Genomic DNA, 26,677 nt, shown 5'->3' with positions numbered 1-26,677 from the left:
TCTTTTTTTTCTTTGCATCATGTGCTGTGTGGGGAGTATTTTTTGGAAGGGCCATCTTGTCTTGATTGACACTGCAGTGCCACTCCTAGATGGGCCAGGTGTTTGTGTCGGCCACTTGGGTCGCTTAGCTTAGCCATCCAGCGACCTCGGGGCAAATTTTAGGACTAAAAATAATATTGTGAGGTGTGAGGTGTTCAGAATAGACTGAAAATGAGTGGAAATTATGGTTATTGAGGTTAATAATACTATGGGATCAAAATGACCCCCAAATTCTATGATTTAAGCTGTTTTTGAGGTTTTTTTGAAAAAAACACCCAAATCCAAAACACACCCGAATCCGACAAAAAAATTTCGGTAAGGTTTTGCCAAAACGCGTCCGAATCCAAAACACGGCCGCGGAACCAAAACCAAAACACAAAACCCGAAAATGTCCGGTGCACATCACTACTCTGTACACTCTCCAATGCCGGAGTGAAAACGGCGGGGACGCACAGCTACTTATATGGAATCCAAATCCCGCGAGAATCCGACAGCGGGATGATGACGTTTTGCCTCGTTCGGGTTTCCGAGTCAGGTGGGAAAACCCCAGCCGGGTTCGGAACCGGGTTCAGAGCGTGAAGTTCAGTACGGTTCGGTTCTCTGAGAAACGAACCCGCTCATCTCTAGCTTAAATCTTGCAAAAGTTGCCATTTCCACATGGTTTTAGAAAGGAATGCCCTTAATAAATAGGCCCCTCAGAAATGAACAGTACAAATTCCTTCTCCAGTACAAGGCAAATTGTTCTCCCTTTGTTATGGAAATTCCACTGTCATGCAATGAGCAAACTAACAGGCAAGAGTGCCACTGATAAGGAAGTGTCCAATTTTACTGTAGGGGGGCTTGTAAAGCCTCACAATGGGCTGCTGAGCGGAATTAACTGAGGAATTTGCAGTGGTGGAGTGATGCTGGACACTTCTGAATGAGTGACAAAGCTATAAACACTAGCACGGCACATACCATCCTAGCGCGCTGACAAAAGAGTTTCCAGCTGTTTCTGAGCTCTGCCTGTCCACCCTGGGGTGAAAGGAGTGGAAATCTCAAAGGACTATCAGCAGCCAATCAGATTCTAGCTCTCATTTTATAGAATATACTAGATAAATGATAGCTAGAATCTGGTTGCTATGGACAAAACCTACACTTGTCCTCTTTAGAATGTTTGCTATGTCTCCCCCAGGCGGAATGTTAGAGGTCATACGCTGATTTAGACCTGGGGTCTACTGAAACAGAAAAGCCACATATACCATATCTTAATGGTCTGTAGGAAATTCCTTTTAGATAATGACACACCCCATACCTGCAAACTGGTGGTAACCCTGATACCTTCAGAAATGTGGACCCAAAGTGTAAAAACCTTCTGCAGCAGAACTTGCTGTTAGGCCTGTATTCTGCGGCTCCATTGGGAAAGGCAAGCATTGTCCACATGCGGGGGGCTGGTTATTCATTTTTGAAAAAGATTAAGGAGTCTATTTACTAAGCCTTGGATGGAGATAAAGTGAACGATGATAATGTACCAACCAACCAACCAACCAACCAACCAGCTCCTAACTGCCATTTTTCAAACCCAGCGTGTATCATGGCAGTTAGAAGCTGATTGGCTGGAACTTTATCTCCGTCCACTTTATCTCCTTCCAAGGCTTAGTAAATAGACTCCTAAAGTATAATTGTGATTTCATTGAAAAAGAAGCTGAAAAGTGAATGTGAGAGTTCTTTGACCCTTCCTGTTTTATACAGTAAACCAGAGGGTCTCAAATGCGGTCCTCAAGGCATCCAAATGGTCCATGCTTGGCCACAGGTGACTTAATTAGTGCCTCAGTCAAATTTATTTAACCATCTTTGCCAAGTAATTGATATACTTAAAACCTGGACCACTGGGGTGCCTTGAGGACCACGTTTGAGAACCTCCGCAGTAAACCAATGATAACAGTAGAACTTTGGTGAGGATTAAATCACCACTCTGCCAGGCCAATATATATATATATATATATATATATATATATATATATATATACTCCACAGCGACGGCACACAGGGGCTAAATAATTGTCCACTCCAAAAGCAGTTTTGCCAACGTTTCAAAGTTTATACTTTTTCGTTAGGGCTACAAAAAATAATAAAACCATCTTACCTTTTATTGATAAAACACCCCGTGCACCTTCCCGCCGTACTTCCCCGGCACTGAAATAATGACGTCATTCCGCCGGAGGCCCCGGACTTCCAGGCTCCTTTGGATGACGTATGTGATAGTGACACCCATCACCTAGCAACAACATAAACATTAAAATTACAAGTACGTGCAAAGTTACCACGATTCTCTACAACGTATCCCAACAATATTTCAGTAATACAATGATTCAATCAAAATGACCAATAGTCAAAAACTTACTCCAAAAGGTATTCTTAGAAGCAATTCAAATTTAACATTTCATTTAACCCTTTTGGTGCTAGCGTATTTAAACGCATTATCCATCGGGATTCACATTGTAATAACCTTTTACCCCGATCACCCCCCCTGATTGATCTCGGGATGTGATCGATCATTCTGTACCGCAATGTGGAAAGATTATGGTGCGCTTCCAAAAAATGCCTGGCGATATATATATATATATATATATGCAAATGGGATCCACCAGGATTAGGGCTTTCTGTTACACTTGTGTTAAGAAAGTAATATTTAAAAAAAAAAAAGCATTTCGGTCCATAAACATTCAAAACTAAGGCCGCATTAAAAAATAAAAAATAAGATAGATTTTTTTTTTAATCTGTTATCGGCATTTTGAGCCGGCAGTAAAACTTTTTAGAACACATCAAAGCTAGGAAAAGCCATGTCGCTTTATTGCTGTATGATAAAGCGATGCCTGCGTCTTTTAAATTTTGTTTAAAAATCTAAAGTCTTGATAAAAATTTTGTATAAAATATCATTAAAAATGTATATCATATGCAACAAACAATTAAAGGCAAGAGACCAATAATCTACTACAAAAATGTCTAAACACAAATAAAAAAATGTTTTGAAGGCAAGAAGTAAGTGAAGACCTATTATAGCTAAAATCCAGAAAATCCGCAAAATAGAAAAATTTTAAAACTACTTTATTCAACGTAGAGACACACACAAAAAAAACCCTCTTTTTATAAATGACAGCCATCCATTGTCTAGACGAAACCCTGAAGAGAACACAATTAAAGTCAGATAAATAGATTTTAATACACTATCGCTGATCTTGCAGCCAGTGCAGTTATCAACTCATTAAACCAGTCGGCTGAAAGGAACCCGTCGGACAAACTCATGTGTACACTCTTCTTGGCAACAGCTAGGGACTCTTAAATGAGGCACTTGGATTGTTTCCCATGTAGATTGTGCGACAAGACACTTAACATGCACAAGTCCTTTCTGCGAAATGAACCTTTAATATGCCTGGATACTTGTCTGCAGTTGGAGATTTGACTTAGCTAATTTTCTGTTCAGTTAGGATTTGAAAAGCTCCTTTCTTAAAACATTGGCAGCAGGGTATACAAGAATTCAAGAACGGCAAGTGGGCACTCCATACACTTATTTACATGACAATGTCCAGATTAGCATTCCACTTTTGTGGCTGCTGGAGAGAAAGAGGAGAATGGGCGGAACTGCTAGCAAGTATATCTCCATTGCAGAAATTCACATGTAACTGATATTGTTGCCTTAATTCTTAATAAAAAAATAAAAAAAGGGAATGTTTAAATGGCTTCTGTGCGCACCACTAACGGTTTACAAGAGTGGGTATGCATACATTTTATTAAAATACAATTTAACGAAATAAAAGACTACAAAAACTGTGTTTTACCACTTGGTATCGTCATCGCAGCCATCATGTTCTGTAAGCCAGGACCCGGCAAGAATCCCAAGTCAGGATAGATGAAACTGCGTCAGGATTGAGCGCCATCTGACATCACACAGCCACCTCTGTTTTACTGTATTTTGTGATTTTTTCTCTTGATGTGTCACTGCCCTTGGGTCTCCTAGCTACTCTTCACTCTGGCTGTTCAGACGGAATATATACTATATCCCAGGGGTCGGGATGCTGGTGGTCACATGACCAACCACGGCAGCTTGACGTTGAAGATCCCGACATTGGAGAGAGCAAGTATTTCTACAGTACCCCCGTCCCCAACCCTAACTCTAAACCTTGGGTGGGATGGCTAGGGCTAACCCTTCGGGGGTGCCGGCTACGGATAACCATTGGGGGATGGTGGCTAGGACTAACCCCACCCCAGGGGATACGGTCATTAGGTCGAACACACTTAGGTCAACAGTCATTAGGTTGACCACTATTGGTTGACATGCATTAGGTCAACATGGTCACTAGGTCGACATGGTCATTAGGTCGACATGAACAAGGTCGCCATGGTAAAAGGTCGACATGAGTTTTTTTCTAAAAAAATAATTTTTTTTTACTTTTTTATTCTTTATGATCCACGTGGACTACAATTGGGAATAGTAACCTGTGCCGAGCGCAGCGGAGCACCTTGCCTAAAGTATGGCGAGTGAAGTGAGCCGTGCAAGGGGACACGGTGCACTAATTGGGGTTCCCCATCATTTTACGAAGAAAATGACACCAAAAAAAGTAAAAAAAAACTCTGCATGTCGACCTTTTTCCATGTCGACATTGTTCATGTCGACCCAATGACCAAGCCGACCTATTGACCATGTCGACCTAATGCATGTTGACCAATAGTGGTCGACCTAATGACTGTCAACCCAAGTGTGGTCGACCTAATGACCCATACCCCACCCCAGTGCCTAACCAAACCCCCCCTAGTACCTAACCCTGGTCCCCCTTCCTTCTTCAGGCCCTAACCCGTACCCCGATACTCATCTTTGGGATGTCGGCTGTCAGTGGTCTGGCACCGGTCTCCTGAGTGGTGTCGGGATTCCGGCGTCGGTCACAGCCCAACCGCCGGCATCCCAACAACCGGGATGCTGAACGCATCCTGTTCAGACTCCTGGTCCTCAGCAAATGGCACCATCTTGCTCCATGATCTAATTTTAAATATCTCACTATACAAAGCAGATCTTGTATTTATTAATAAAACATAATACAGCGCAGAAACAATGAAGTACGGATAAGCTTTTCATAAAGTACAGAGAGCATGGAGATACTAAAGGGACTATAAGGAAATGCTGAGTAAACAGGAAAGTCTTGAGTCTACTGTTGAAGGATCCTAGAGTGGGGACCTCTCGCCAGAGGCGTCACTCACCTCTTCTGAACCCAGTGCGGCAGGGGGCTCAAAGGGTTCATGGCTTCGCAAGATGACCTGCGGGAGGGGCGTGTCTTCACGATAGGGGGCGTGGCTAAGCACCCCGACCCCCGTTTTCGACACTCTGGGGGTCTGGGAGTTGCTGCTTGCCCCCGGAGACTAACGTGTCTGCAGTGCCAGCTCCTACATGGTGACAGGAGCCGGGTTGCTGCACGTAATGTTACAGTGCAGCACCCGGCTCCTGTCACCGAGCAGGAGCCGACACTTTGGTGTCACCCCTCGGTGGATGACACCCGGGTGCGGGCAGTACCCCCCGCACCCACCTTGTGACGCCAGTGCCTCTCGCACTGTGCAGGGAAGTGAGTTCCATAGACCCGAATCCGCATGACTAAAAGCTCGACCCCCAGATGAATTCCGGGAGATTCTAGGTACTAATAGTCCTTCAACTACCGATCGCAGTAAGGGTGCGGGGCAGTATGGAATAATACTGTTTGCCTAGTCTCACTCCAACTCTTCCCATCAGCGTATCTAAGGGGGAGATTGATTAAAGTTTGGAGAGAGATAAAGTGGAGAGAGATAAAGTACCAAGCAATCAGCTCCTAATTGTCGTTTTTCAAATGCAGCCTGTAAAACGTCAGGAGCTGATTGATAGGTACTTTATATCGTTTGCACTTTATCTCTCTCCAAGCCTTGATAGATCTCCCCCTAAGTATTTTGACCCTCACTTGCAAAAGTGGATAAGTGCTGTAGATGCGCCAGTGCAGCTCAAGGCATGTAACGTCAGCCATGAGAATTTATGCACTGCGATCTGTCGCTTTTACACGGTCAGTGTGTCTGATTCAGCGCCAAGCTGAGCTGTGGATGGATCTGAAATATAAACAGAATGGAGGCAAGCAGATGCAGAGATCTGGCTGACTTCCGATAGATCTCTTAAGATAGGACGGGTGCAAATATGCACTGTTAGTGATTACGGTTACTTTCACAAGTGGATGTCCAGTATAAGGGAGGTACGGCCCAACTCTGAATACAAGTGGAGGTCTGCATTAATTTCCGAACACTCCATGCAGCCGCGGAAGAAGAGGATTTGCGTTTGACTGTGAATAAGGCCCATTGGGTGCCACGCAGCTCTTCTATACTCTCCATGGCACAACATAAATGGTTCCAAATTCTCGTGAAAGTGCTAGAACATGTAACTGTCATAGTCTGGCCATGCTACAGAAGAACATAATCTTTTCTAGACAGTGCCAGTGGAATTCAGCTCATCCCTATAAACACAGCACTATCAATTAGGTGAAAAGACCAGATCATACAGATGACTTAAGATGGCTTTGGATTTGTGTTCCTGGCTTAAAAAAAAAAAGGCAAAACGGATTTTCTCATTTGAAGATCAGTTTGAATCCCAGAACAAAATCCTATTATTTCTCCATTTAGATAAAGGGACTTGAAAAACTCAAAATTTCTCCTCCCCAAGGCAACAAGTTGTTTGTATCCAATTTCACTACAGGATTTGGATCATATCAACTAAGCAGAGACACCAAGCTAATTAAATATAATCAAAGGCAGGAATTAATTAAAGTTGGCCTCTTATTAGGCTACATGTTATGTGCACATTGCTCAACTTACTGCCGTTACCTTTGAGTAAAATACATTCTTATATCCAGAACACTCGGAACGTGCTAATTAGAATAATATACTTTACAGTTGCCTCCTTACTGGCCTCCTTCATGTCCTCCTTACTGGCCTCCTTCATGTCCTCCTTACTGGCCTCCTTCATGTCCTCTTTACTGGCCTCCTTCATGTCCTCCTTACTGGCCTCCTTCATGTCCTCCTTACTGGCCTCCTTCATGTCCTCCTTACTGGCCTCCTTCATGTCCTCTTTACTGGCCTCCTTCATGTCCTCCTTACTGGCCTCCTTCATGTCCTCCTTACTGGCCTCCTTCATGTTCTCCTTACTGGCCTCCTTCATGTCCTCCTTACTGGCCTCCTTCATGTCCTCCTTACTGGCCTCCTTCATGTCCTCCTTACTGGCCTCCTTCATGTCCTCCTTACTAGCCTCCTTCATGTCCTCCTTACTGGCCTCCTTCATGTCCTCCTTACTGGCCTCCTTCATGTCCTCCTTACTGGCCTCCTTCATGTCCTCCTTACTGGCCTCCTTCATATCCTCCTTCCTGGCCTCCTTCATATCCTCCTTCCTGGCCTCCTCCAGGTCCTTTGAGGACTAGTGCCTAAGTATAAACTTTATTTAGTCAGTACGATTGAGGTTTCACCGTTGAATGGTGCCCTCTGAGACAGCGCAAAGCTGAAGAGGTGTGGCATGCCGCCTGCGAGGGTGTGATTCTTCTTTCCTTCGTGCACAGTGAAAGGGGCATGGGTATAATTTTAGCCAGTGTAAGGCCACTCTCTGACCCCTTCCCACCCATTTCGAATGCATGAGCATTACTGGCTGCACTACTGCTACTGTAGGTGTGCACATTTTTCTATTTGCGAGAACAGCAGTGTGAACTGGTTCTTGTCTATTTACTAAGCCTTGGACCAAGGTAAAGCGGAGAGAGATAAAGTACCAGCCAATCAGCTCCTAACTGCCATGTCACAGGCCGGGTTTGAAAAACGACAGGAGCAGATTGGATGGTACTTTAACTCCGTCCACTTTATCTCCATCCAAGGTTTAGTAAATAGACCCCTTAGGGGATATAATCTGCTGATGCTATACCTGAAACCACTAGTATAAATGTAGAGGAGCAAGTATCTAGAAACATACTCTAACTAGAAACATAGGGGTATATTTACTAAGGTGTGTGTTTTTTTAGAAGTGGGGATGTTACCCATAGCAACCAATCCGATTCTAGCTAATATCTTCTAGAAGCAGCTAGATAAATGTTAAGCGGAATCTGATTGGTTGCTATTGGTAACATCTCCACGTCTAAAAAATTCACACCTTAATAAATACAGTACACCCCATAGTCTTAACCAAATCTTAGAAGTTGTGAGGGCTAGTTATTTAGGAGTGCCAAATTAATTTATTGATGGGACCAGTTATTTGATGGTTTGGGAGCTAACAAATGAAGGTGTAGCTGAGTTTAGAAGGAGCAATATATAAAAAAAAAAAGAGAATATTAATCAGTAACAGCACAGGGGTCGTGACACCTGGTGTGAACATTATTACCTCCCCACCCACATTTCCATGGTGTGTGGCCTCATGGAAAAGGGCGTGGCATTGCTGGAAGTTCCCTGATGATGTCAATACAGGTGCATGGGAAGCCCCCGATTTCCCTACACTGCTGGGCTGTCCCCCAAAGATTAGTGCCTGCAATGCCAACTGTCCTGATTCTGGTGGGGTATTGCTTTGTCCTCACTGCACTGGCGGATGGAACGTATGTCCCAAGCACCTTTCCCTGGGACTGACTGGCTGTGCTTAGCGGGGAGTGCTTCCAATGGGAATTCACTGCCACGGCTATTCAGTCCCTCAAAGTGGCAGATTTTACCCTCTGCCCTGCAGTTCATAGGTAAAATCCGCCACTGATACTACCAATAATAATAATAATAAACTGCATGGCTGTCACAAGCCGCGCCCGATTTTGAAAGGGGGCGTGGCCTGTTGAAAAGGGGCATGGCTTCGAGGGAGTGCCGCGATCGCGAGCCACGCCTCCCATTTCCATCACTGTGGGGGCATGCCCAGCGCTCTGTGAGCCGCTGGCATGCCCCCTCTCCCTCTGTCTCCAGTGAAGATACGTGGGTGGGACAGTCCCCAAAAAACGGGACTGTCCCGCAAAAATTGGGACAGTTGGGAAGTATGCTGTCATGCTTTAAGACATCTAATGCACATTGTTTCCATCTGCGATTTTGAAAGTAATTTTAGATATGGACACTTACCTGAAAAATCTCCATAGACTAAAGATGCACGCGGATGCTTTTGTTTTGATTTTGCTTCTGATTCATCATTGTGTTTTGGTTTTGGTAAAACCACCCAGTTTTGGTTTGGATTCGGTTTTTGGTTCAGTTAAAAATCAATTAAAAAAAATGATTAATTATTGCTAAAAAAAAAAGAATAATAAAAACAGCTAAAATCATGTCATTTTTGCAATCCAAATCCCGAAATTCAGATTTCAAATCCACAAAATTTGTGTGGATTCGGATTTCTGGAGAACTGAACCGCACATCTCTACTGTAGGCATGAACACTTCCTTTCACTCTATAATGACACAGAGGTTCTCAAACGCGGTCCTCCAGGCACCCCATCCGTCCAGGTTTTTGGTATATCCACGGCTCAGCACAGATGGTTACATTAAACTGACTAAGGTGCTCTTTACGTCACCTGTGGCCAAGTATGGATAAACTTAAAACCTGGACCATCGGGGTGCCTTGAGCGGGCTGCCAAGAGAAATCCTGGGCCCCGGTACAACAACTTCCTGGGCCCCCCTGGAGGGGGTGTGGCCACAGCATGATGGGGGCATAGCCACACCTCTTTTGGGGCGTGTCTAGCACATGAGGAGCACCCACTCACAGGATTATGGCGTGCCTCCCAGCCAGGGCAGTATAGAGCCTGGCTGGGCCCAGGTACTTTTCAGGGGGCAATGCCTTATCACAGGAGGCATGGACCTGGGCCCCCACTGGGCCCCTCCAGCAGACCTGGGCACAGGTAATTTGTAAACCCCCCCCCTTCTCGGCGCCACTGGCCTTGAGGACCGCATTTTAGAACCTCTGGAAAATTGTGTTTTGTTTTCTGATACTTCTGCTCATTGCAACGTCTGAGTTTACAAGAAACATGATGCAGACTGGGCTTTGTCACCGCAGTTTGCGGAATGGGTTTATTTCACTTAGTAAATGTTACAGTAATTGTTTCCAATAAGGAATTGTAATGCTTCTTTAGAACTCCAATGTGATTTTGCTAAACATATATATGACTTTTGCTGATAGAGCCAAGAGGGGGCGCAACTGTCAGCCCTGGGGGGTAAGACTAACTAATTGGCCTAAGAATGACTTGGATAACCTACACTTATGTCCCTGTTGACCTGGGTGACCCTGTTCTGTTTGAATGTTCATTTGCCTTTCTGTCTATTTCACTTGGATACAATAAAACCTAAACCACTGAGAATAAGTTCTATGTACAGTATATAACGGATAGAAATGTTCAATAGAATATTTATCGAGCTGGCTTATCGGTTTAGGGAAAGGTGATTGGAAACAATTCTAACTGGTACAGAAGTGAGAAAATAAATAAATGAAAGCTGAGTGTAACTACCTGCTCACAGATTCCAGCCTTCTCCTCCCCTCCATTAAGCGCCGTTTGTCATTTTTGAATACACGAGTGACAGTAAAGGACTATGTTGCTTTTGCTAAAATAAGTACCAGTGTCATTGGCTACTTACGGCCTGGGGGGAAAAAATGAACGAGTCTAATAGATAATATTATTTTTATACTGAATAGCTGTCTATACCATTTATTCTAATTTTCTGCCTCCTACAATCCATAGGAGGCAGAATTTTGCAAGTTGAAACTTCTCTCTGCAGCTTATTGCATACTTGCCATCTCTGCCGGTTCCTGCGGGAGACAACTGATTTTTCAGGGAGTCCCCCACACCCCCAAAGAGTGGTCACCGCTCCCGCATCCTGCCCACTTCCTAGTGAAGTGGGCAGAATCAGGAGAATAATAAGGAGAATTTGCAGTCACCGGATTCTATGGTAATTGCGTCATTTTAGCCCCCCCCTATTTAAATATGCAGGAATCGCGGCAAATAACTGCAACGAGTGGGGCTTAATGATGCCCCTTCTGTTCTGTTCTTTCAATTCCGAACCTCAGCTACCATTATCCTACCTTCTCAAGTCTGTGACCTTGGCAAGTCTGTTCATTCATTCTTCTCAGTGGATCTGCTTCCTGAATCATCAGACTCATGTGCCTCATTGGTCTTAAGGGCCCTACACACTGTGTGACCCGCCGCCGAGCTGCCCGACCGCCGATACGGCAGACGGGCGGCCCGGCAGGAGGGGGAGGTAACGGGAGAGTGAAGTTTCTTCACTCCCCCCGTCACCCGGCTCCATAGCAGTGCATGCAAATATGGACGAGATTGTCCATATTGGCCTGCATGCAGAAGCGACGGGTACCCAACGATGAACGAGTGCGGGGCCGCACATCGTTCATCGTTGCTGCCTCCACACTGAAAGATATGAACGGTATCTCGTTCATTAATGAAGGAGATTGTTCATATCTTTCAGTAATATCGCCCAGTGTGTAGAGCCTATTACTCTTGTCTATAAAGAGCAACAATCAGTCAGCATGGTGGCTTAATGATTAACTTGTTGCCTCCCAGCTCTGAGGTTATGAGTTCGATTCCACCAAGGTTGTATCTGTGTAGAGTTTGTATGCCCTCCCCATGTTTCTGTGGTTTTACTCAGGGTAATATGGTTTCCTCCCACAATCCCAAAAATATATTGGTAGTGGAAATAGATTGTAAGCTCAACTGGGGCTGACGGAGTTGCTAAACATTCAAAGTGATGCAGAATATGTGTGCACTACTGTATATCAATGACTGTTAATAAAAATAATGACATGTTACTTAGTTACAGAATATTGGAAGTGGGCTCTTGGCAGATCCACCTGGAATGTGGTGGAGAGGCCAGAGATGAAGAGACACCTGGGGGGGTGGAGAGACTGAAGGGTGATGGGTGGATGGAGATGGAGAGACACTGGGGGCTGGAGAGACAGAACGGGCTGGCTTGAGCTGGAGAGACACTGGGGTGCTGGAGGGACAGAAGGAGGCTGGCTGTACCTGGAGAGACACTGGTAGCTGGAGAGACAAAAGGGGGCTGGCTATAGATGGAGAGACACTTGGGGCTGGAGAGACAGAAGTGGGCTTGCTGGAGATGAAGAGACGCTGGGGGGCTAGAAAGACAGAAGCGGGCTGGAGCTGGGTTAAACTGCTGAGGGGCTGGATAGACAGAAGGAGACTGGCTGTACCTGGAGAGACACTGGCAGCTGGAGAGACAGAAGAGGGCTGGTTGGAGCTAGAGAAATAATGGAGGGCTGGAGAGAATAAAGGGGACACTGGGGCCTGGAGAAACAGGAGCTGGCTGGCTGGAGATGGAGAGAAACTTGGGGTTGGAGGGACAGAACTGGCCGTACCTGGAGAGACTAGTGGCTGGAAAGACAGAAGTGGGCTGGCTGGAACTAGAGAAATAATGTAGGTCTGGAGAGAAAAAAGGGGACTGGATGGAGCTGGAGAGACATTGGGCAGCTGGAGAGACACTGGGGGAGCTGGGCTAGAGAGACAGAAGGGAGCTAGCTGGTGCTGGGGTTAAACTTTAGGGCTGGCTGGAGAGACACTGAGGGGATGGAAGGACAGAAGGAGACTGGCTGTATCCGGAGAGACACTGGCAGCTGGAAAGACAGAAGAGGGCTGGCTGGAGATGGAGAGACACTGGAGGCTGGATAAACAGGAGCTGGCTGGAGATGGAGAGACACTTGGGGTTGGAGGGACAGAACTGGACTGGCCATACCTGGAGAGACTAGTGGCTGGAAAGACAGAAGGGGGCTGGCTTGAACTAGAGAAATAATGGAGGGCTGGAGAGAAAAAAGGGGACTGGATGGAGCTGGAGATCCATTGGGCAGCTGGAGAGACACTGGGGGAGCTGGGCTCGAGAGACAGAAGGGAGCTAGCTGGTGCTGGGGTTAAACTTTAGGGCTGGCTGGAGAGACACTGAGGGGATGGAAGGACAGAAGGAGACTGGCTGTATCCGGAGAGACACTGGCAGCTGGAAAGACAGAAGAGGGCTGGCTGGAGATGGAGAGACACTGGAGGCTGGATAAACAGGAGCTGGCTGGAGATGGAGAGACACTTGGGGTTGGAGGGACAGAACTGGACTGGCCGTACCTGGAGAGATTAGTGGCTGGAAAGACAGAAGGGGGCTGGCTGGAACTAGAGAAATAATGGAGGGCTGGAGAGAAAAAAGGGGTCTGGCTGGAGAGATACTGTGGGGCTGGAGTTGCAGAAACACAGGGTGTTGAGGCTGGGGAGACACAGGAGGGATGAGGCTGAAGAGAACTAGGAAAAGTGGCTGGAGATTATCCACAACTGGCAGGATCACTGGCACATTACAGACATTGGCACATGCGCACCGAGATGCATTGCCACCTTTCTATTTTGCTTCTGGGCACTTGGTATGTACTTACGTTTGCCCATGTCTAGCACAGTGTATAAAATGACAGAACCTGTTTGGCTGCTATGGGCAATGTCTCCACTTTATCTCTGTCCAAGGTTTGATACATCTCCCCCATCGTGATAAAAGGGAGTATATGAATACTGCCTAGATATTCTGGGCCAGATTCTGAGTCTGACACGAGTCCAAATGCAGATCCTTCCTGCAGATGTCTGCAAACTGCGCATGCGCTATAGAAAGCAATCATAGACATGATCGCTGCATGTATCGCACCATACATGCACATACGGACAGGGTCTGAAAGAGCAGATGGGCGTTTCTGGGAAGCAACTGGGTGGTGGACATGCCATCACAGGGAAACAATCCATCTTGTGGAAGTGTCATGTGAGCATCATTGGCGTGTAGGCCGACCTCTGTGCTGTTGACGCAGCTGGGACGCCTGTTTCTGACTGATCTTTTACACCCAGCATACGGTGAGTGTAAGTGGTGATACTACTATATGATGGAGGCTGCAGAATGAAAGCAGGGAGTGGGCCAGTAATTTATGTGTAAATGGACTGATAATTGGCATAGATGGGTGGATATTCGCACTAGCATGAGTTAGCAGGCAGCCGTGGTGGAACAGAAAAGTGGCCTCAGAACCAGACCAACTAGGGTAGTGCATGATCTGTCGACATTCATAATGTCAACATGAGAACACAGACATTGACCATATTGACATTCATCATGTAGTTCCAGGGCTGCCAAGAGTTGGGGCGTGCCCCGTTACTGGTGGAGGGCGTGGCCAACACCTGGGAAAGTGTGACCACTGCCCCTGTTAAATGCTCTATTTGCTGCCACACACTCAGCACAGTAGGGGAGCGAGGGGCGGCTGCAGTAGACACCCTTCCCCTCTGCCCACTACCATTGGATGTGTTTGTATAACAGTGCAGCACAGCCCAGCAGCGCATCGGCCAGTGAGAGAAGACTGCTGCTGCAGCAGGCTCCTCTCTCTCACTGCCCAATGTGCTGCTATACAGAAGCAGCAAGCAGTAGTGGGCAGACTAAGTATAGGGCAGAACAGTGAGAGCAATTGTAGACTCAGGCTCCCACCAGGCCCCTCCATCCAGCCTGGGTAAATAAATAATGCCTCCTCTTAACGGCACTGATAAAATGTCGACATATTGACCATGGTGGCCCAGAGGTTTCTCATCTGCTCCCAAGGGGCTCCAACGCACCAGCACTATCACTTCATCATCTGATGGATTGGTGTTTCAGTGAGTTTACTGACCTTCATATTAATCCCTACCCCTAAACTTCCCTCTAGTGTCTAACTCAAACCTCCTCTCCATAGTTTAACCCTAACCCAGGACCGGACTAAGCCCTCAAGGGCCCATGCACCCAAGACAGGGGGGCCCTCGCACCAGCAACCACCCCCCAGCTGCACCTGCTGCTCGCCCCCCCCCCCCCCTTCCCCTCCCAACGGCCAACGGCAACAGGAGCCATCGGAGGGAAGGCCCCCATGCTGCAGCAGGGAGAGAAGACTCCAGGATGCCGGGAGGGGGAGTCCCACACTGCCAGGAGAGGAGTGCGGTATGTCCCATACCACATGTGCATGTGGCCTCATCCCCCCTCTTCTCGGGCAGCACAGTTGGGAACTGATGCATGGAGGAGGCTGGAAAATTGAGACAGTCTGCCCCAGAGCGGTGCAGAGCTCTGGCCGGGGGGGGGGGGGGCCTTAAGACTAGGGGGGCCTGGGGTACTGACCTTACCCTTAATCCGGCTCTGCCCTAACCTCCTCCTATTGTCTATCCCTCCCGTCCCGCAGCCTAACCCTAATGTCAATATATTGTCAATATCAGCCTTTCACATGTCAACATTCTGGAATGTTGCCATGCTGTCTGTTGATATTTTAAGAAGGTCAACATTATAACTGTTGGCATTGTGGTGTCGATATTGTTATCGTGAATCAATGACTTCATCCCGGACATCTATGTACACTTGTAAAATTTGCATTTACATATTGTGGTATTGCACCTGCTGTGTCATATTCCACACTGCACTGTTAGAAGGTGGTAAGTAACCCTGTAGTTATTTTCTTGCTTCCAGGCAAAATTCAATAAAAAATTGTATGTGTTTTAAAAATATGAAGGTATTTGTATAGTTAGTTAGTTGCTCCCTTGCCACGTTGCATATACGTAATGCGAAGCACTAGCTGTGTTTGCTTATTTAATATAGATCCATTGTTACGGTGAATTTTTGGACGGAAGCACAATAAATTCTTATGTTTTTGTTTTAGACCAAATGAAATGATTTGCAGCAGGTGAATAGAGGGCAGAAGTGCAGTGTTTCCTTGTTCTGTTTGGGGTATATTTGTCTTCATGGAGTGAATAGCTGCAATAGGATTTCTTCCCTTTCAATGAATGTCTTTAAGCCTCCATACCTTGGGGGCTTAAAGCGAAGCTGGATCCAATGTCAGAAGAGTCAACATTATAACCCCTTAGAGAGTTGTGAGTGGCTTGTGGATGGTCTCAAGTGGTTGTGCGTTCAGAACACTGTTTCCACAGCTTATATTAACAGCTGAAGGGACTTTGTCTGAGAGTGATGCCCTGTTATGACCTTTGACCCTCGCAACTTCACTGAGCCAAGATCTGAAGCTTATATAACCATGACTCCTAGGAAATGGAGAAACCCTTTGTATGTAGAATTTTAAAAAAAAGGGAACGCAAACATGGTGTATACTCATTGATAAAGACCACAGTGGCTTGGAATACATTCACCATCACTAAAGATAATTATATGACAAAAATTTCCAAAAGTGTTCTGCTAAATATTCACTGTGTTTCGCACTTGGTAGTGAATATTCACATAGTTTTGGAAAAGGGAATTTGGATTTAAGTGTTACTCACAGAATTCCAATAATTTAACTTCTGAGCAAAATTCTCAATTTTTATACCACAAAGTCAAGACCACATCACTGAACAAATAGTATTGACGACCTGGCCATCCTAGATCTGTATATAAAATGATTAATTCTGCCAAACGTGCAATACAAATTTACATGTACAGTGCCAATCAGCAGAGCAGCAAAGCAAAATGGAACAAGAAGACTGTATCACTGGGTCCATCCAGGCCAGCTGCTAAACTCAACTGATTTGAAATTGTACCATAGTTTCACTCATCTCTTGTGGTAAAATGTCCAACTACCACTGGGCCTAATTCAGACGTGGTTGGAGTTGTTATCACTTCCTTGTCAGCAGCAGTGATTGCTCTATACGGTGATGCAGCAGGAGGCGTCTATTACAAGCAGACACTTCATGCTGCAGGAGGGATCCAATCTCTGTCCTAGGACACAGCATCGGATTTGTCACTCACCATCGAGCAGCTTCCAGCACCCTCAAGCCACCTGTCGCAGAGGACAGGAAATGATCTCTAGCTTATTCCCTCCCCCAAAAGGGGGTGACAGCCTCCATATGGAGATATGGAAGCTATGGCCGCCCCCTCCCTGTCCTCAAATTACATCAGACTGTCATTCACGGATAGTCTGATGCTGGACTAGGTGCTACGTTGCGGGACCCATTCACGTACGCAACAGGTCTTGTGTATGTGCAAAGTACCGATAATTGGTACTTTGCACATTCCATCGCACCTCCAACCACATCTGAATAACACCCATTGTGCATAGTAACTGTCCTAAAAAAATAAATCCCATAAAATATTAAGAGGATCTATACCAGAAAAAAGATCAATAAAGTTTTTTTTGTGTCTTTCTTTCTTGGGTGGGCACCTGGGTGTATACACTTCTTACACAATATTATAGGGGTCCTTAGAAGTCACTAATTTTATTCAAGATCTCTCATTCCCAGGTCCCTTGAAATCTTGAATTCTTTAGCCTCATCAGTTTCTCCTCCTGATTGGACATTGGGGCAGATGTATTAACCTGGAGAAGGCATAAGGAAGTGATAAACCAGTGATATGTGCAAGGTGATAAACACACCAGCCAATCAGATCCTAACTGTTAATTTACATATTGGAACTGATTGGCTGGTGCGTTATCACCTTGCACATATCACTGGTTTATCACTTCCTTATGCCTTCTCCAGGTTAATACATCTGCCCCTGTGTTCTCTCCATCCATTTCCATCCTTTCCTGGCGTTACCAAGCTGTCACTCTATATAATCATACCCTCTCCTCTGCCATTGACTCTGGTGCCTCAGCAGTAAATATCAGCCTATATCGGTGTTCTTGTGAGCACCCCTGGAGGAAATCATGCTCCCTTGCTGGTTTCCCCCCTTCATACCCATCCTCTTCCCATACAGTTCTGCACTTTCCTAATCTGCAAAGTTATACTTTAAGTTTCTCATTTCCTCCAAATCCTACAACCCTCACAGTTTTTTGAAAATCTTTAACACCCTCCTCCCCCCTCCATTCCTCTCTTCCTGCAACTGACTTAACCACTCAAAATTTGCCACAAAATTTCCAACTATCACTCTCATTTACCCCCACATGGCCTACCAGCCTTGTCTTCCTTTTTCCTTATCACAGGACTTAAAGTCTATATCATCCTTTCCTCCTTTTCTCCCTCCACTTGACCATTTAAAGTTAAACCCATAACCCTCCACCTTGATGCCTGATCATGTATTGCCACCCTGTTAGCCTATCTAGCTCCTGTGGCACATTTGTTCTATCCTTCAAACATGCGCTTGTCTCCAACATGCTGAAGAAATTCTCCCTTGACCATGCCTTTCTCTCCTCTACACCTCCAAGAACTTTGTGTAGGTTGTCTCTAACAGCCTTGCATCTTGGCTTTTCTCTAGTTCTGTTCTACAATAACTAAATTCTGGTCAGTGCCTTATACCACTCACTAACTGCCCTCACCATGCTCACCTATGACCTTCACACTGTTAATCCATACTGTATGACTTTCTACTCTCCTTGACCTCATGGTGGTCTGCAAAAGCATTGGCCACCCTTTCCTCCAGTAAAAACCTCTACTCAACTGTCATGACACCTAGTCTCGTACAGAACCTCTTATTTGTCCAATTGACACTTCTCTGTTTCTACATCTGCCTCTACCTCACACTACCTCACTGTCCCGTTCTTTCAGTTTTCCCCAAAGGTCTGTCCTTAATCCATTTTTCTTCTCAAACTATATTTCTTCCCTCAGATTGCTGACCATAATATTTGTCTATCTCCCTTGACCACTCCCCCTCTGTTCTTTTTCTTATCACTTACTGTCTTCTGCTGAGATTATTATTATTATTATCTTTTATGTATATGGCGCCACAAGGGATCTGCAGCGCCCATTACAGAGTGCATAAACAAATGAGCAAAACAAGAAAAAAGCACATACAGTTTGAGACAATATAGGACAGGTATGGAAAACCAGGGGTTAGGTGCCATCAAAGGGAGCATGGAGTATAAGATAGTGTAAGTAAGAGAAGGAGAGCACATTAGGGGAGACGAGGTGCCGAGCATTTATATATGTCAAGCACGCTATAGCTGCACGTATATTATTACATGAATGGGACTCTAGTGACACCAGGGCAGCAGCTTACTTTCGACTGTCTGTCAGTGACACAAGGCGCGTTCGGTGTAATTTGGCCGTACGCGTTGTTGTGATGATAAGTTGCTATGGGGATGGTTAGCGGAAATGACGCGCGCCAGAGGCGGACGTGTGTCCGGCCCGGGGAGCGGCTCCCATAGCAACGTGGGGCGGATGTGACCGCAACTAAGGGCAGACAGACTAGCTGGTACAATTCCCAGCAGTCTGCGCTCTATGAAGGAAGTAGTAATTATCAACATAGGGAATGCTGGGTACACGTGGAAACGCGTTGCCATGGCAACCCGGTTTCCAAATTAAACATTTTATTGTTTCAATTTCCTGTTCTTGGATTTAAATATGTTTGTTCGTTTAGCACTCTTGTTCCTTGATAAAGACCCCCAGAGGGTAGAAACGTGTAGGAAGAGTGCTTTTAGGCATATCCATTTTTGTTTTTTCCCCTCTGTAATTGATGTCATAACACCAGACAGGGAATTTGCCGTTTTCGGCCGACGGCTATACCTGTTAACAGCATCGATATCAGTTGAGGCTTTACATATGGTTATTGCCTATATATATATTTTTTAATAAAACCCTTTTATATCAGTATATATTCCTTTCTTTGAATGAGGAGGGATCCGGCATGGAATATCTAAAGAAACCGTGATGTGAGGAGTACCGCCTTTGGAGAAGTGAGTATGGTACGCATAATTTGACAAGAATTGCTACATCTGCACCATAACTAAAGATACCTTTATATGAGGATAGACACCTTACACATTGTGAGTGGGGTACGCATTGGTTCTCTAGCATCTTTATCTGCCATTGGTGGTCATTCCAAGTTGTTCGCTCGGTAATTTTCTTCGCATCGCAGCGATTTTCCGCTAACTGCGCATGCGCAATGTTCGCACTGCGACTGCGCCAAGTAAATTTGCTATGCAGTTAGGAATTTTACTCACGGCATTACGAGGTTTTTTCTTCGTTCTGGGGATCGTAATGTGATTGACAGGAAGTGGGTGTTTCTGGGCGGAAACTGGCCGTTTCATGGGAGTGTTTGAAAAACGCTACAGTTTCTGGGAAAAACGCGGGAGTGGCTGGAGAAACGGAGGAGTGTCTGGCCGAACGCTGGGTGTGTTTGTGACGTCAAACCAGGAACGACAAGCACTGAACTGATCGCACTGGCAGAGTAAGTCTCGAGCTACTCAGAAACTGCACAGAGAAGTCTTTTCGCAATATTGCGAATCTTTCATTAGCAATTTTGATAAGCTAAGATTCACTCCCAGTAGGCGGCGGCTTAGCGTGTGCAAAGCTGCTAAAAGCAGCTTGCGAGCGAACAACTCGGAATGAGGGCCCTTGTGTGAAAGAAGTTTGAGACGTACTGCACCATGATCTTTTATTGTTTTTATTTTTCATCATGAGTGACTACTGGAAACAGAGGCCTTCACGGTGGGAGCGTAAACAGAGGATTTCTCATCTGTGGGACTGATTTGATCCTTATTTGGACACTAAGTATACTTTGTCAATCTGGTACTTACAGTCTACCCCTTCTGTGTCACCCCGGTCTGTTATCCCTTCACCTTTTAGATTGTAAGCTCGCAAGAGCAGGGCCTCCCCTAATGTAATAACAGAAAAGAAGAAATCCACAAGTAAAAGCGCTCAGTGTTGTCTCACACAACACTGAGCGCTTTTACTTGTGGATTTCTTCTTTTCTGTTATTACATTAGGGGAGGCCCTGCTCTTGCGAGCTTACAATCTAAAAGGTGAAGGGATAACAGACCGGGGTGACACAGAAGGGGTAGACTGTAAGTGTGGACAAGAGGGTTAGGAGGACAGTTGGCTAGGTTTGGTGAAGAAGTACATCTTGAGTGCCCGTTTGAAGTAGATATATAATTTTACGTTTCTCTGTCTCCTAAGACTACTGCCTTTAGCGTGGCACAAACAGCATTGCGGCAGGCACTAAAGTTGGAAAATGCCGGTTCTTGCCACTAAACACCCAGCTTAAGACGCAAGAACTGGCATCTCCCAACTAGCAATGAGAACAATTGAATATCTCTGGGACCTTCTTCCATGCACTTTTAACATTGTGTTGAATTGAATCGAGACACGTTGTTTGCTATTTGGAATGATTTTATTTATCCACTGTCAGAGAATTTATGTGTCCTTGAACATTTCCAGCAGGTGTTCCTATATTTTTTGTTAATTCCTTCACTATCCATATTGTATATTTTCTTCCCCTCATTCTAGAGTTATGTGAAAGACTACAATTCGCAAGCATCTTCCCTATACTAGAGGCCACAACTTAGTGCCTAATTCAGAACTGATCGTAAATGTGCTAAATTTTGCATATCTATGATCAGTTTCTCTGACATGCGGGGGGACGCCCAGCACAGGGCTAGCCCGCCCCGCATGTCAGGCCCTGTCCCCTCCACCCGCAAGGGTGCAAAAGCATCGCACAGAGGCAATGCTTTTGCACCCTCTGAGTAGCTCCCTGCCAGTGCAGCTTCTGCGCGCTGGCATGGGGAAAACCACCGCATCCCGGGTCATCACACAGGTGTCGCTGCCCACCCCCGCAATGGTCCGGATACACCTACGTTGTGCTGACTGCGCCCCGTCAATGGCATTATAACACCACTGGCATGCCCCCTCCTGCACCGCGACAACCTCTGCCAGTTAATCAGGCAGAGGCGATCACTGCTTTTAGCATCTCACTGGGCTCCAAGGGTACGAACGTGCAGTACGCCCGCTGCGCGAGTCCACTCCACAAAGGATTCAGACTGTCCACTTATTGACATGGTCACTAGGTCGGCATGGTCATTAAGTCGACATGATCAAGGTCGACATGGAAAAAGGTCTACATGAGTTTTTCACATCATTTTTTTTAACTTTTTCATACTTTACGATCCACGTGGACTGCGATTGGCAATAGAAACCTGTGCCAAGCGCAGCGGTAGCGGAGCGAGGCACCTTGCCCGAAGCATGTCAAGCGAAGCGAGCCATGCGAGGGGACATGGTGCACTAATTGGGGTTCCCCGTCACTTCACGAAGAAAATGACACCAAAAAAAGTAAAAAAAACTCATGTTGACCTTTTTCCATGTTGACCTTGTTCACATCGATCTAATGACAATGTTGACCTAGTGACCATGTCGACCTAATGTATGTTGACCAATAGTGGTCGACCTAAGTGTGGTCGACCTAAGTGTGGTCGACCTAATGACCCATACCCAGTCCATATAAGAGCAGAGTATGACTGGAAGTAAGTCTTCTGAACACTGTATGGGCACTGTGAATGCCTGCTTATGCCCATTTGCCTATCAATGCCCCAGCTGGGTGTAGTATGGCTGACCGGCGGTCAGGAGACGGCCGGTCAGCTTACCGACGCCGGGATCCCGGGAGCATACCGACGCCGGGATCCCGGCGGGGAGGGGCGTGTGCAGCAAGCGCCACGCTGCGGGCTCGGTGGCGACCTACGGTCGCCACGGGATCTATTCCCACTCTATGGGTGTCGTTGACACCCACGAGTGGAAATAGTCCGTGTTGGTCGGCATGCCGACCATCGGGATAGTGAGGGGTCGGGATGGTGGAGGAGGTCATGTGACTGTCGGTCTCCCGACCGCCGGTCACTTGAATACCCCCCCCCCCCCCAGCTACCTTCCAACATTTGTAATTGTGACCAGTATCTAGACATGCCATGTTGATGACATTTTAATTTACCTGCAAAGTTTGTCTGAATTTAACTCAAAGTAAAATGAAGATATCTCAAAATGAAACCCCAATCAGATGGTTCTGTAACTCACCGCCACCTTAAGACAGACTATTATTTGTGAAAATCACTCCAGGTCACTAGTCATTTTAGAAGAACCAATATTTTTTATCTCTTAGACAGATATTACTGGTAGCCCAGTTTGTGCAAGGAAATCTTTATCTCCATGGTAGTAGTATATGTGTCTATTGCAGCCATTAGTCATTGCTCACAATCTAAATATATAAAATATATTGGAATCTATGGATTATATCTCAGAATTTCCATCTTCACAGGGGTTTTAAACAATCTTGGTGGGGCTGGTATGTTTCTCAAAATGGCATAATTTATTTAGAGAGGTCTATTTATAAGCCTTGGGGAGAGATAAAATGGATGGAGATAAAGTACCAATCAGTTCTTAACTGTCATTTTTCGACATAGCCTGTAACATGGCAGTTAGGAGCTGATTTGCTGGTACTTTATTTCTCTCCACTTTATCTAACACCAAGGCGTAGTAAATAGACCCCTTAGTCACCATTAGCTACACAAACTTCATAATTTTAGCCATCATGATTGGCCAAAATATCGTGTAACCCTCTTGCCTTCGTCTCTACCTTGTATAACAGAGTTACAATGGATTAACACCTTCAGAAGTGCCTCCACCCAAGCTAATTTTATCGTTCTGGATATAGTTGGGCTAGCTTGGGAAAACCCTATTTGAATGTTTCAAGTTACCTACCTATGGATAATAATTCTAATAAGAGTTATACACCTACCCACAGTACGCAAGGTGGTTCACTTATCCGTTTTCGTCTATTTTTCAGATCCTCTTCGGAATATTCTTCCCGGACTCCAGACTAAAGGTAAGTGTTAACTAATTATACATACCATACCCATTATTAGTGACAACCATGTAACTTTATTAAACAATTATAATATGTTATAGCGTTACGTACTTATAGAATTTATCTGTACTCTCCCACTAAATACAATTAAATTGCATGCAACACAAAAAACCTTGAAAAACACTCCCTGTGAAAGAAAAGTACAGGGTTAGTCGCTGCGCTTACATTAAAATAGTCTTGTGGTTCTAGTCTATACTGATATACCGTTGGTGCACTTGTTGGGGCCCAGTAGAGGTTGTGGACTTAAATGTAGATGGGGTTGGATCCTCGTATGAATTCCAATTCAGGTAGTTATAGGGGAGTCACCCTAATCATAGATCATATTGAATGTATTATTTACTTCGTCTCTATCCCCTACCGTTACTCAAATATCCATATTCTAATAAAAGTAAAACACTGTAGGATAGATTGGTAGCACAGTTAATGTGAACTAAGGGTGATACGACTGGTCAAATGTTCAAACTCGGCAAAAAGCAAACTGTTGAGGGGATAAGCAGGACTCCTCCTTTATCCTTGGTCAGTCCGTATTTAGTATATTAGACGATAGATATGGGACAGACTATAGGCTATACTGTATAAATAGTTCAGTAGGATCTATGTAGTCTCTGGTATTTGGAGAGAGCCATATGTCTAATTTAGTATGTGTTCTGATACTCGGTATGTCCTCTATTAATAGTCTACCACAGAATTGATAACACTGGTTTAAACTGGAGAAAGGATATCCTTATAAAGGACTTATACTTTTTCGGATACATCTGAATAGTACTCATGTAAATAGTCCTTTAATGATGACGGAAGATCTGGATGGGTTATACTCAGAAAAGCTGTATTTACTCCTGGGGCTGTAAAGGAGAAGCTGTCGCCAGTTATTCACATTCATAGCAGCAGCCGCCTCCCCTGGCAGCCATAGGGAGGGGGACTTATTGATTCCTTCGTCCGTATATACTTTAAACAAATTTAGAAGCCACCCACCTATTATAGCTCGCTATATAGTCTTTAATATCCACACTCCTGGCCACAGTCCATATATTGGAGGGTTTACTTATGCACACAAACTCCTCCCCCGACTGGCATGCACTGCAATCAAGTTATACTGTGGGTACCTGTGATCCTGACAGCTCTCTGGATTTCCACAGGTAATGCACTTCCTTCCTTCTCTGGGTTACTCTAGCCAGCACCCTGTACTCTGATGTCCTCTCGTTACCTCTCTGCTATAACAACCTGCCTGCCGTAGCGCTAGCCTCACATAGGCGGCTTACCACTCTCTTATGCAGCGGAAGAGGACGTGATGGCGGCTGGCGCTTGTGAGGTAGCGCGGGGTGAGCTGATGTCGGGACTCCGTCTATCCTCGTCGATAGGACTCCCGGTGGTATCTTCTCGGTTTGTCCTCCGGATACCTAGTCTCGGTGCCGTCTATCGTCCTCCGGCTAATACTGGCTCTTTCCTCTGGTTCCGTGCGGCTTCACTCCCGTCCTTCTCCTTTCCTCCCCCGATCCTCTCTGCGACACACCAACCGTCGTTTTATCTCCTCCTCACTCGCTCTCCCCTGTCCTTGCGCGCGGGGCTTCTAGAAGTCTCTCTCCAGCCCCTCGTGCCATAATATTAATATAAAAGTCCAGTGGTCCCCTTTAGGTATTTGTAGTCACCATAACCTATACCACAGCCTCCCTATACAATTAATATCATACATATATATATATATACAGTAGATTTTCTTCTGGTCTATTTTCCCTAGTACTATAATTAATAATAATTACTACAGGTACATGTATTTCAGTTATTACTCCTTTCTTCGGTCAATACTAGTATAGGGGCGGGCTACACTCGTATCAGACAGCAAATCACAGTTCACTTGTGGAGGGTGTAGTATGAAATACCTACAATCAAAATCCGAACACGGTCAAAATACTGACATTTAAAATACAGACAAGGTCAAAATATTTAAATTGTTGACAGGTCAAAAAGTCGACACACGTTTTTCATTATTATTTTTTGTATGTATGTCGACATAGCTCGCCATGCTTCGGGCAGACTATTATAGTCCCCCTCCAGGTCCACTGGGATGGTGAAAAACTGTTGTCGACTTTTTGACCTGTCAACATGTTAAATGTCGATATTTTGACCTTGTTGGTATTTTAAATGTCAGTATTTTGACCATGTCAGGATTTTGACCTTCAGGATTTTGATTGTAGGTAAAATGACCGCATCCCCTTCTGGAGGACCTTCTGTAAAGCTTTGCGAACGCAGCTGGACTTCTCACTATTCCCAGTCTAATGGGGTGACTGAGAGAGTCAACTTGTGTCTGGAACAGTACTTAATGCTATATATTGGATTTCACCAAAATTATTGGACAGGCGTACTCTATGGTTGACTTCACTTATAACAATGTTGTTCATGAATCCACTAAACTAAGATCATTCTTTTCAAATTATGGATATTGTCCAAGACAGGTACCCTCAACAATATATTGGTTTGGTTCTTCATAGAAAAGTACTCAGTAGTTTTGGATTCTTACTACTCAGGCTGATAGAGGCTCAGAAACGCTAGAAATACCAAGCAAATAAACATCACAGATCAACTAAGATATATACAATTGGTGACAAGGTTTGGCTATCCAAAGAGAACTTGAATCTGAAATGCCTACCAACCGTGTTGCTAGAAAAAATAAGATTTTAAACCTACCGGTAAATCTTTTTCTCCTAGTCCGTAGAGGATGCTGGGGACTCCGTAAGGACCATGGGGATAGACGGGCTCCGCAGGAGACATGGGCACTAAAAAAGAACTTTAGGTATGGGTGTGCACTGGCTCCTCCCTCTATGCCCCTCCTCCAGACCCCAGTTAGAGAAACTGTGCCCAGAGGAGACGGACAGTACGAGGAAAGGATTTTTGTTAATCTAAGGGCAAGATTCATACCAGCACACACCATCCACACCGTATAACCTGGGATATACGAACCAGTTAACAGTATGAAACAACACAGCATCAGTCCGAGACTGACCAAAACTGTAACATAACCCTTATGTAAGCAAAAACTATATACAAGCCTTGCAGAATTTAGTCCGCACTGGGACGGGCGCCCAGCATCCTCT

At 45.3% G+C, this 26,677-nt stretch overlaps 1 long non-coding RNA gene across 1 annotated transcript in view; it reads left to right on the top strand.

Annotated features, from left to right (window-relative positions):
- LOC134935709 (uncharacterized) overlaps positions 1-26,677 on the top strand; it is a 141,709-nt gene that overhangs the window by 11,811 nt on the left and 103,221 nt on the right. The window contains exon 2 of the long non-coding RNA XR_010180356.1: positions 23,508-23,546. This is a non-coding gene — a long non-coding RNA (uncharacterized LOC134935709). The remainder of the gene's footprint in view (positions 1-23,507; positions 23,547-26,677) is intronic.

The sequence above is a fragment of the Pseudophryne corroboree genome, chromosome 6, assembly GCF_028390025.1.
Source record: "Pseudophryne corroboree isolate aPseCor3 chromosome 6, aPseCor3.hap2, whole genome shotgun sequence".
NCBI classification, from domain to species: Eukaryota; Metazoa; Chordata; class Amphibia; order Anura; family Myobatrachidae; genus Pseudophryne; species Pseudophryne corroboree.
Note: the sequence above shows the minus strand (reverse complement) of the source record. Positions and strands in the feature narration are given on the sequence as shown.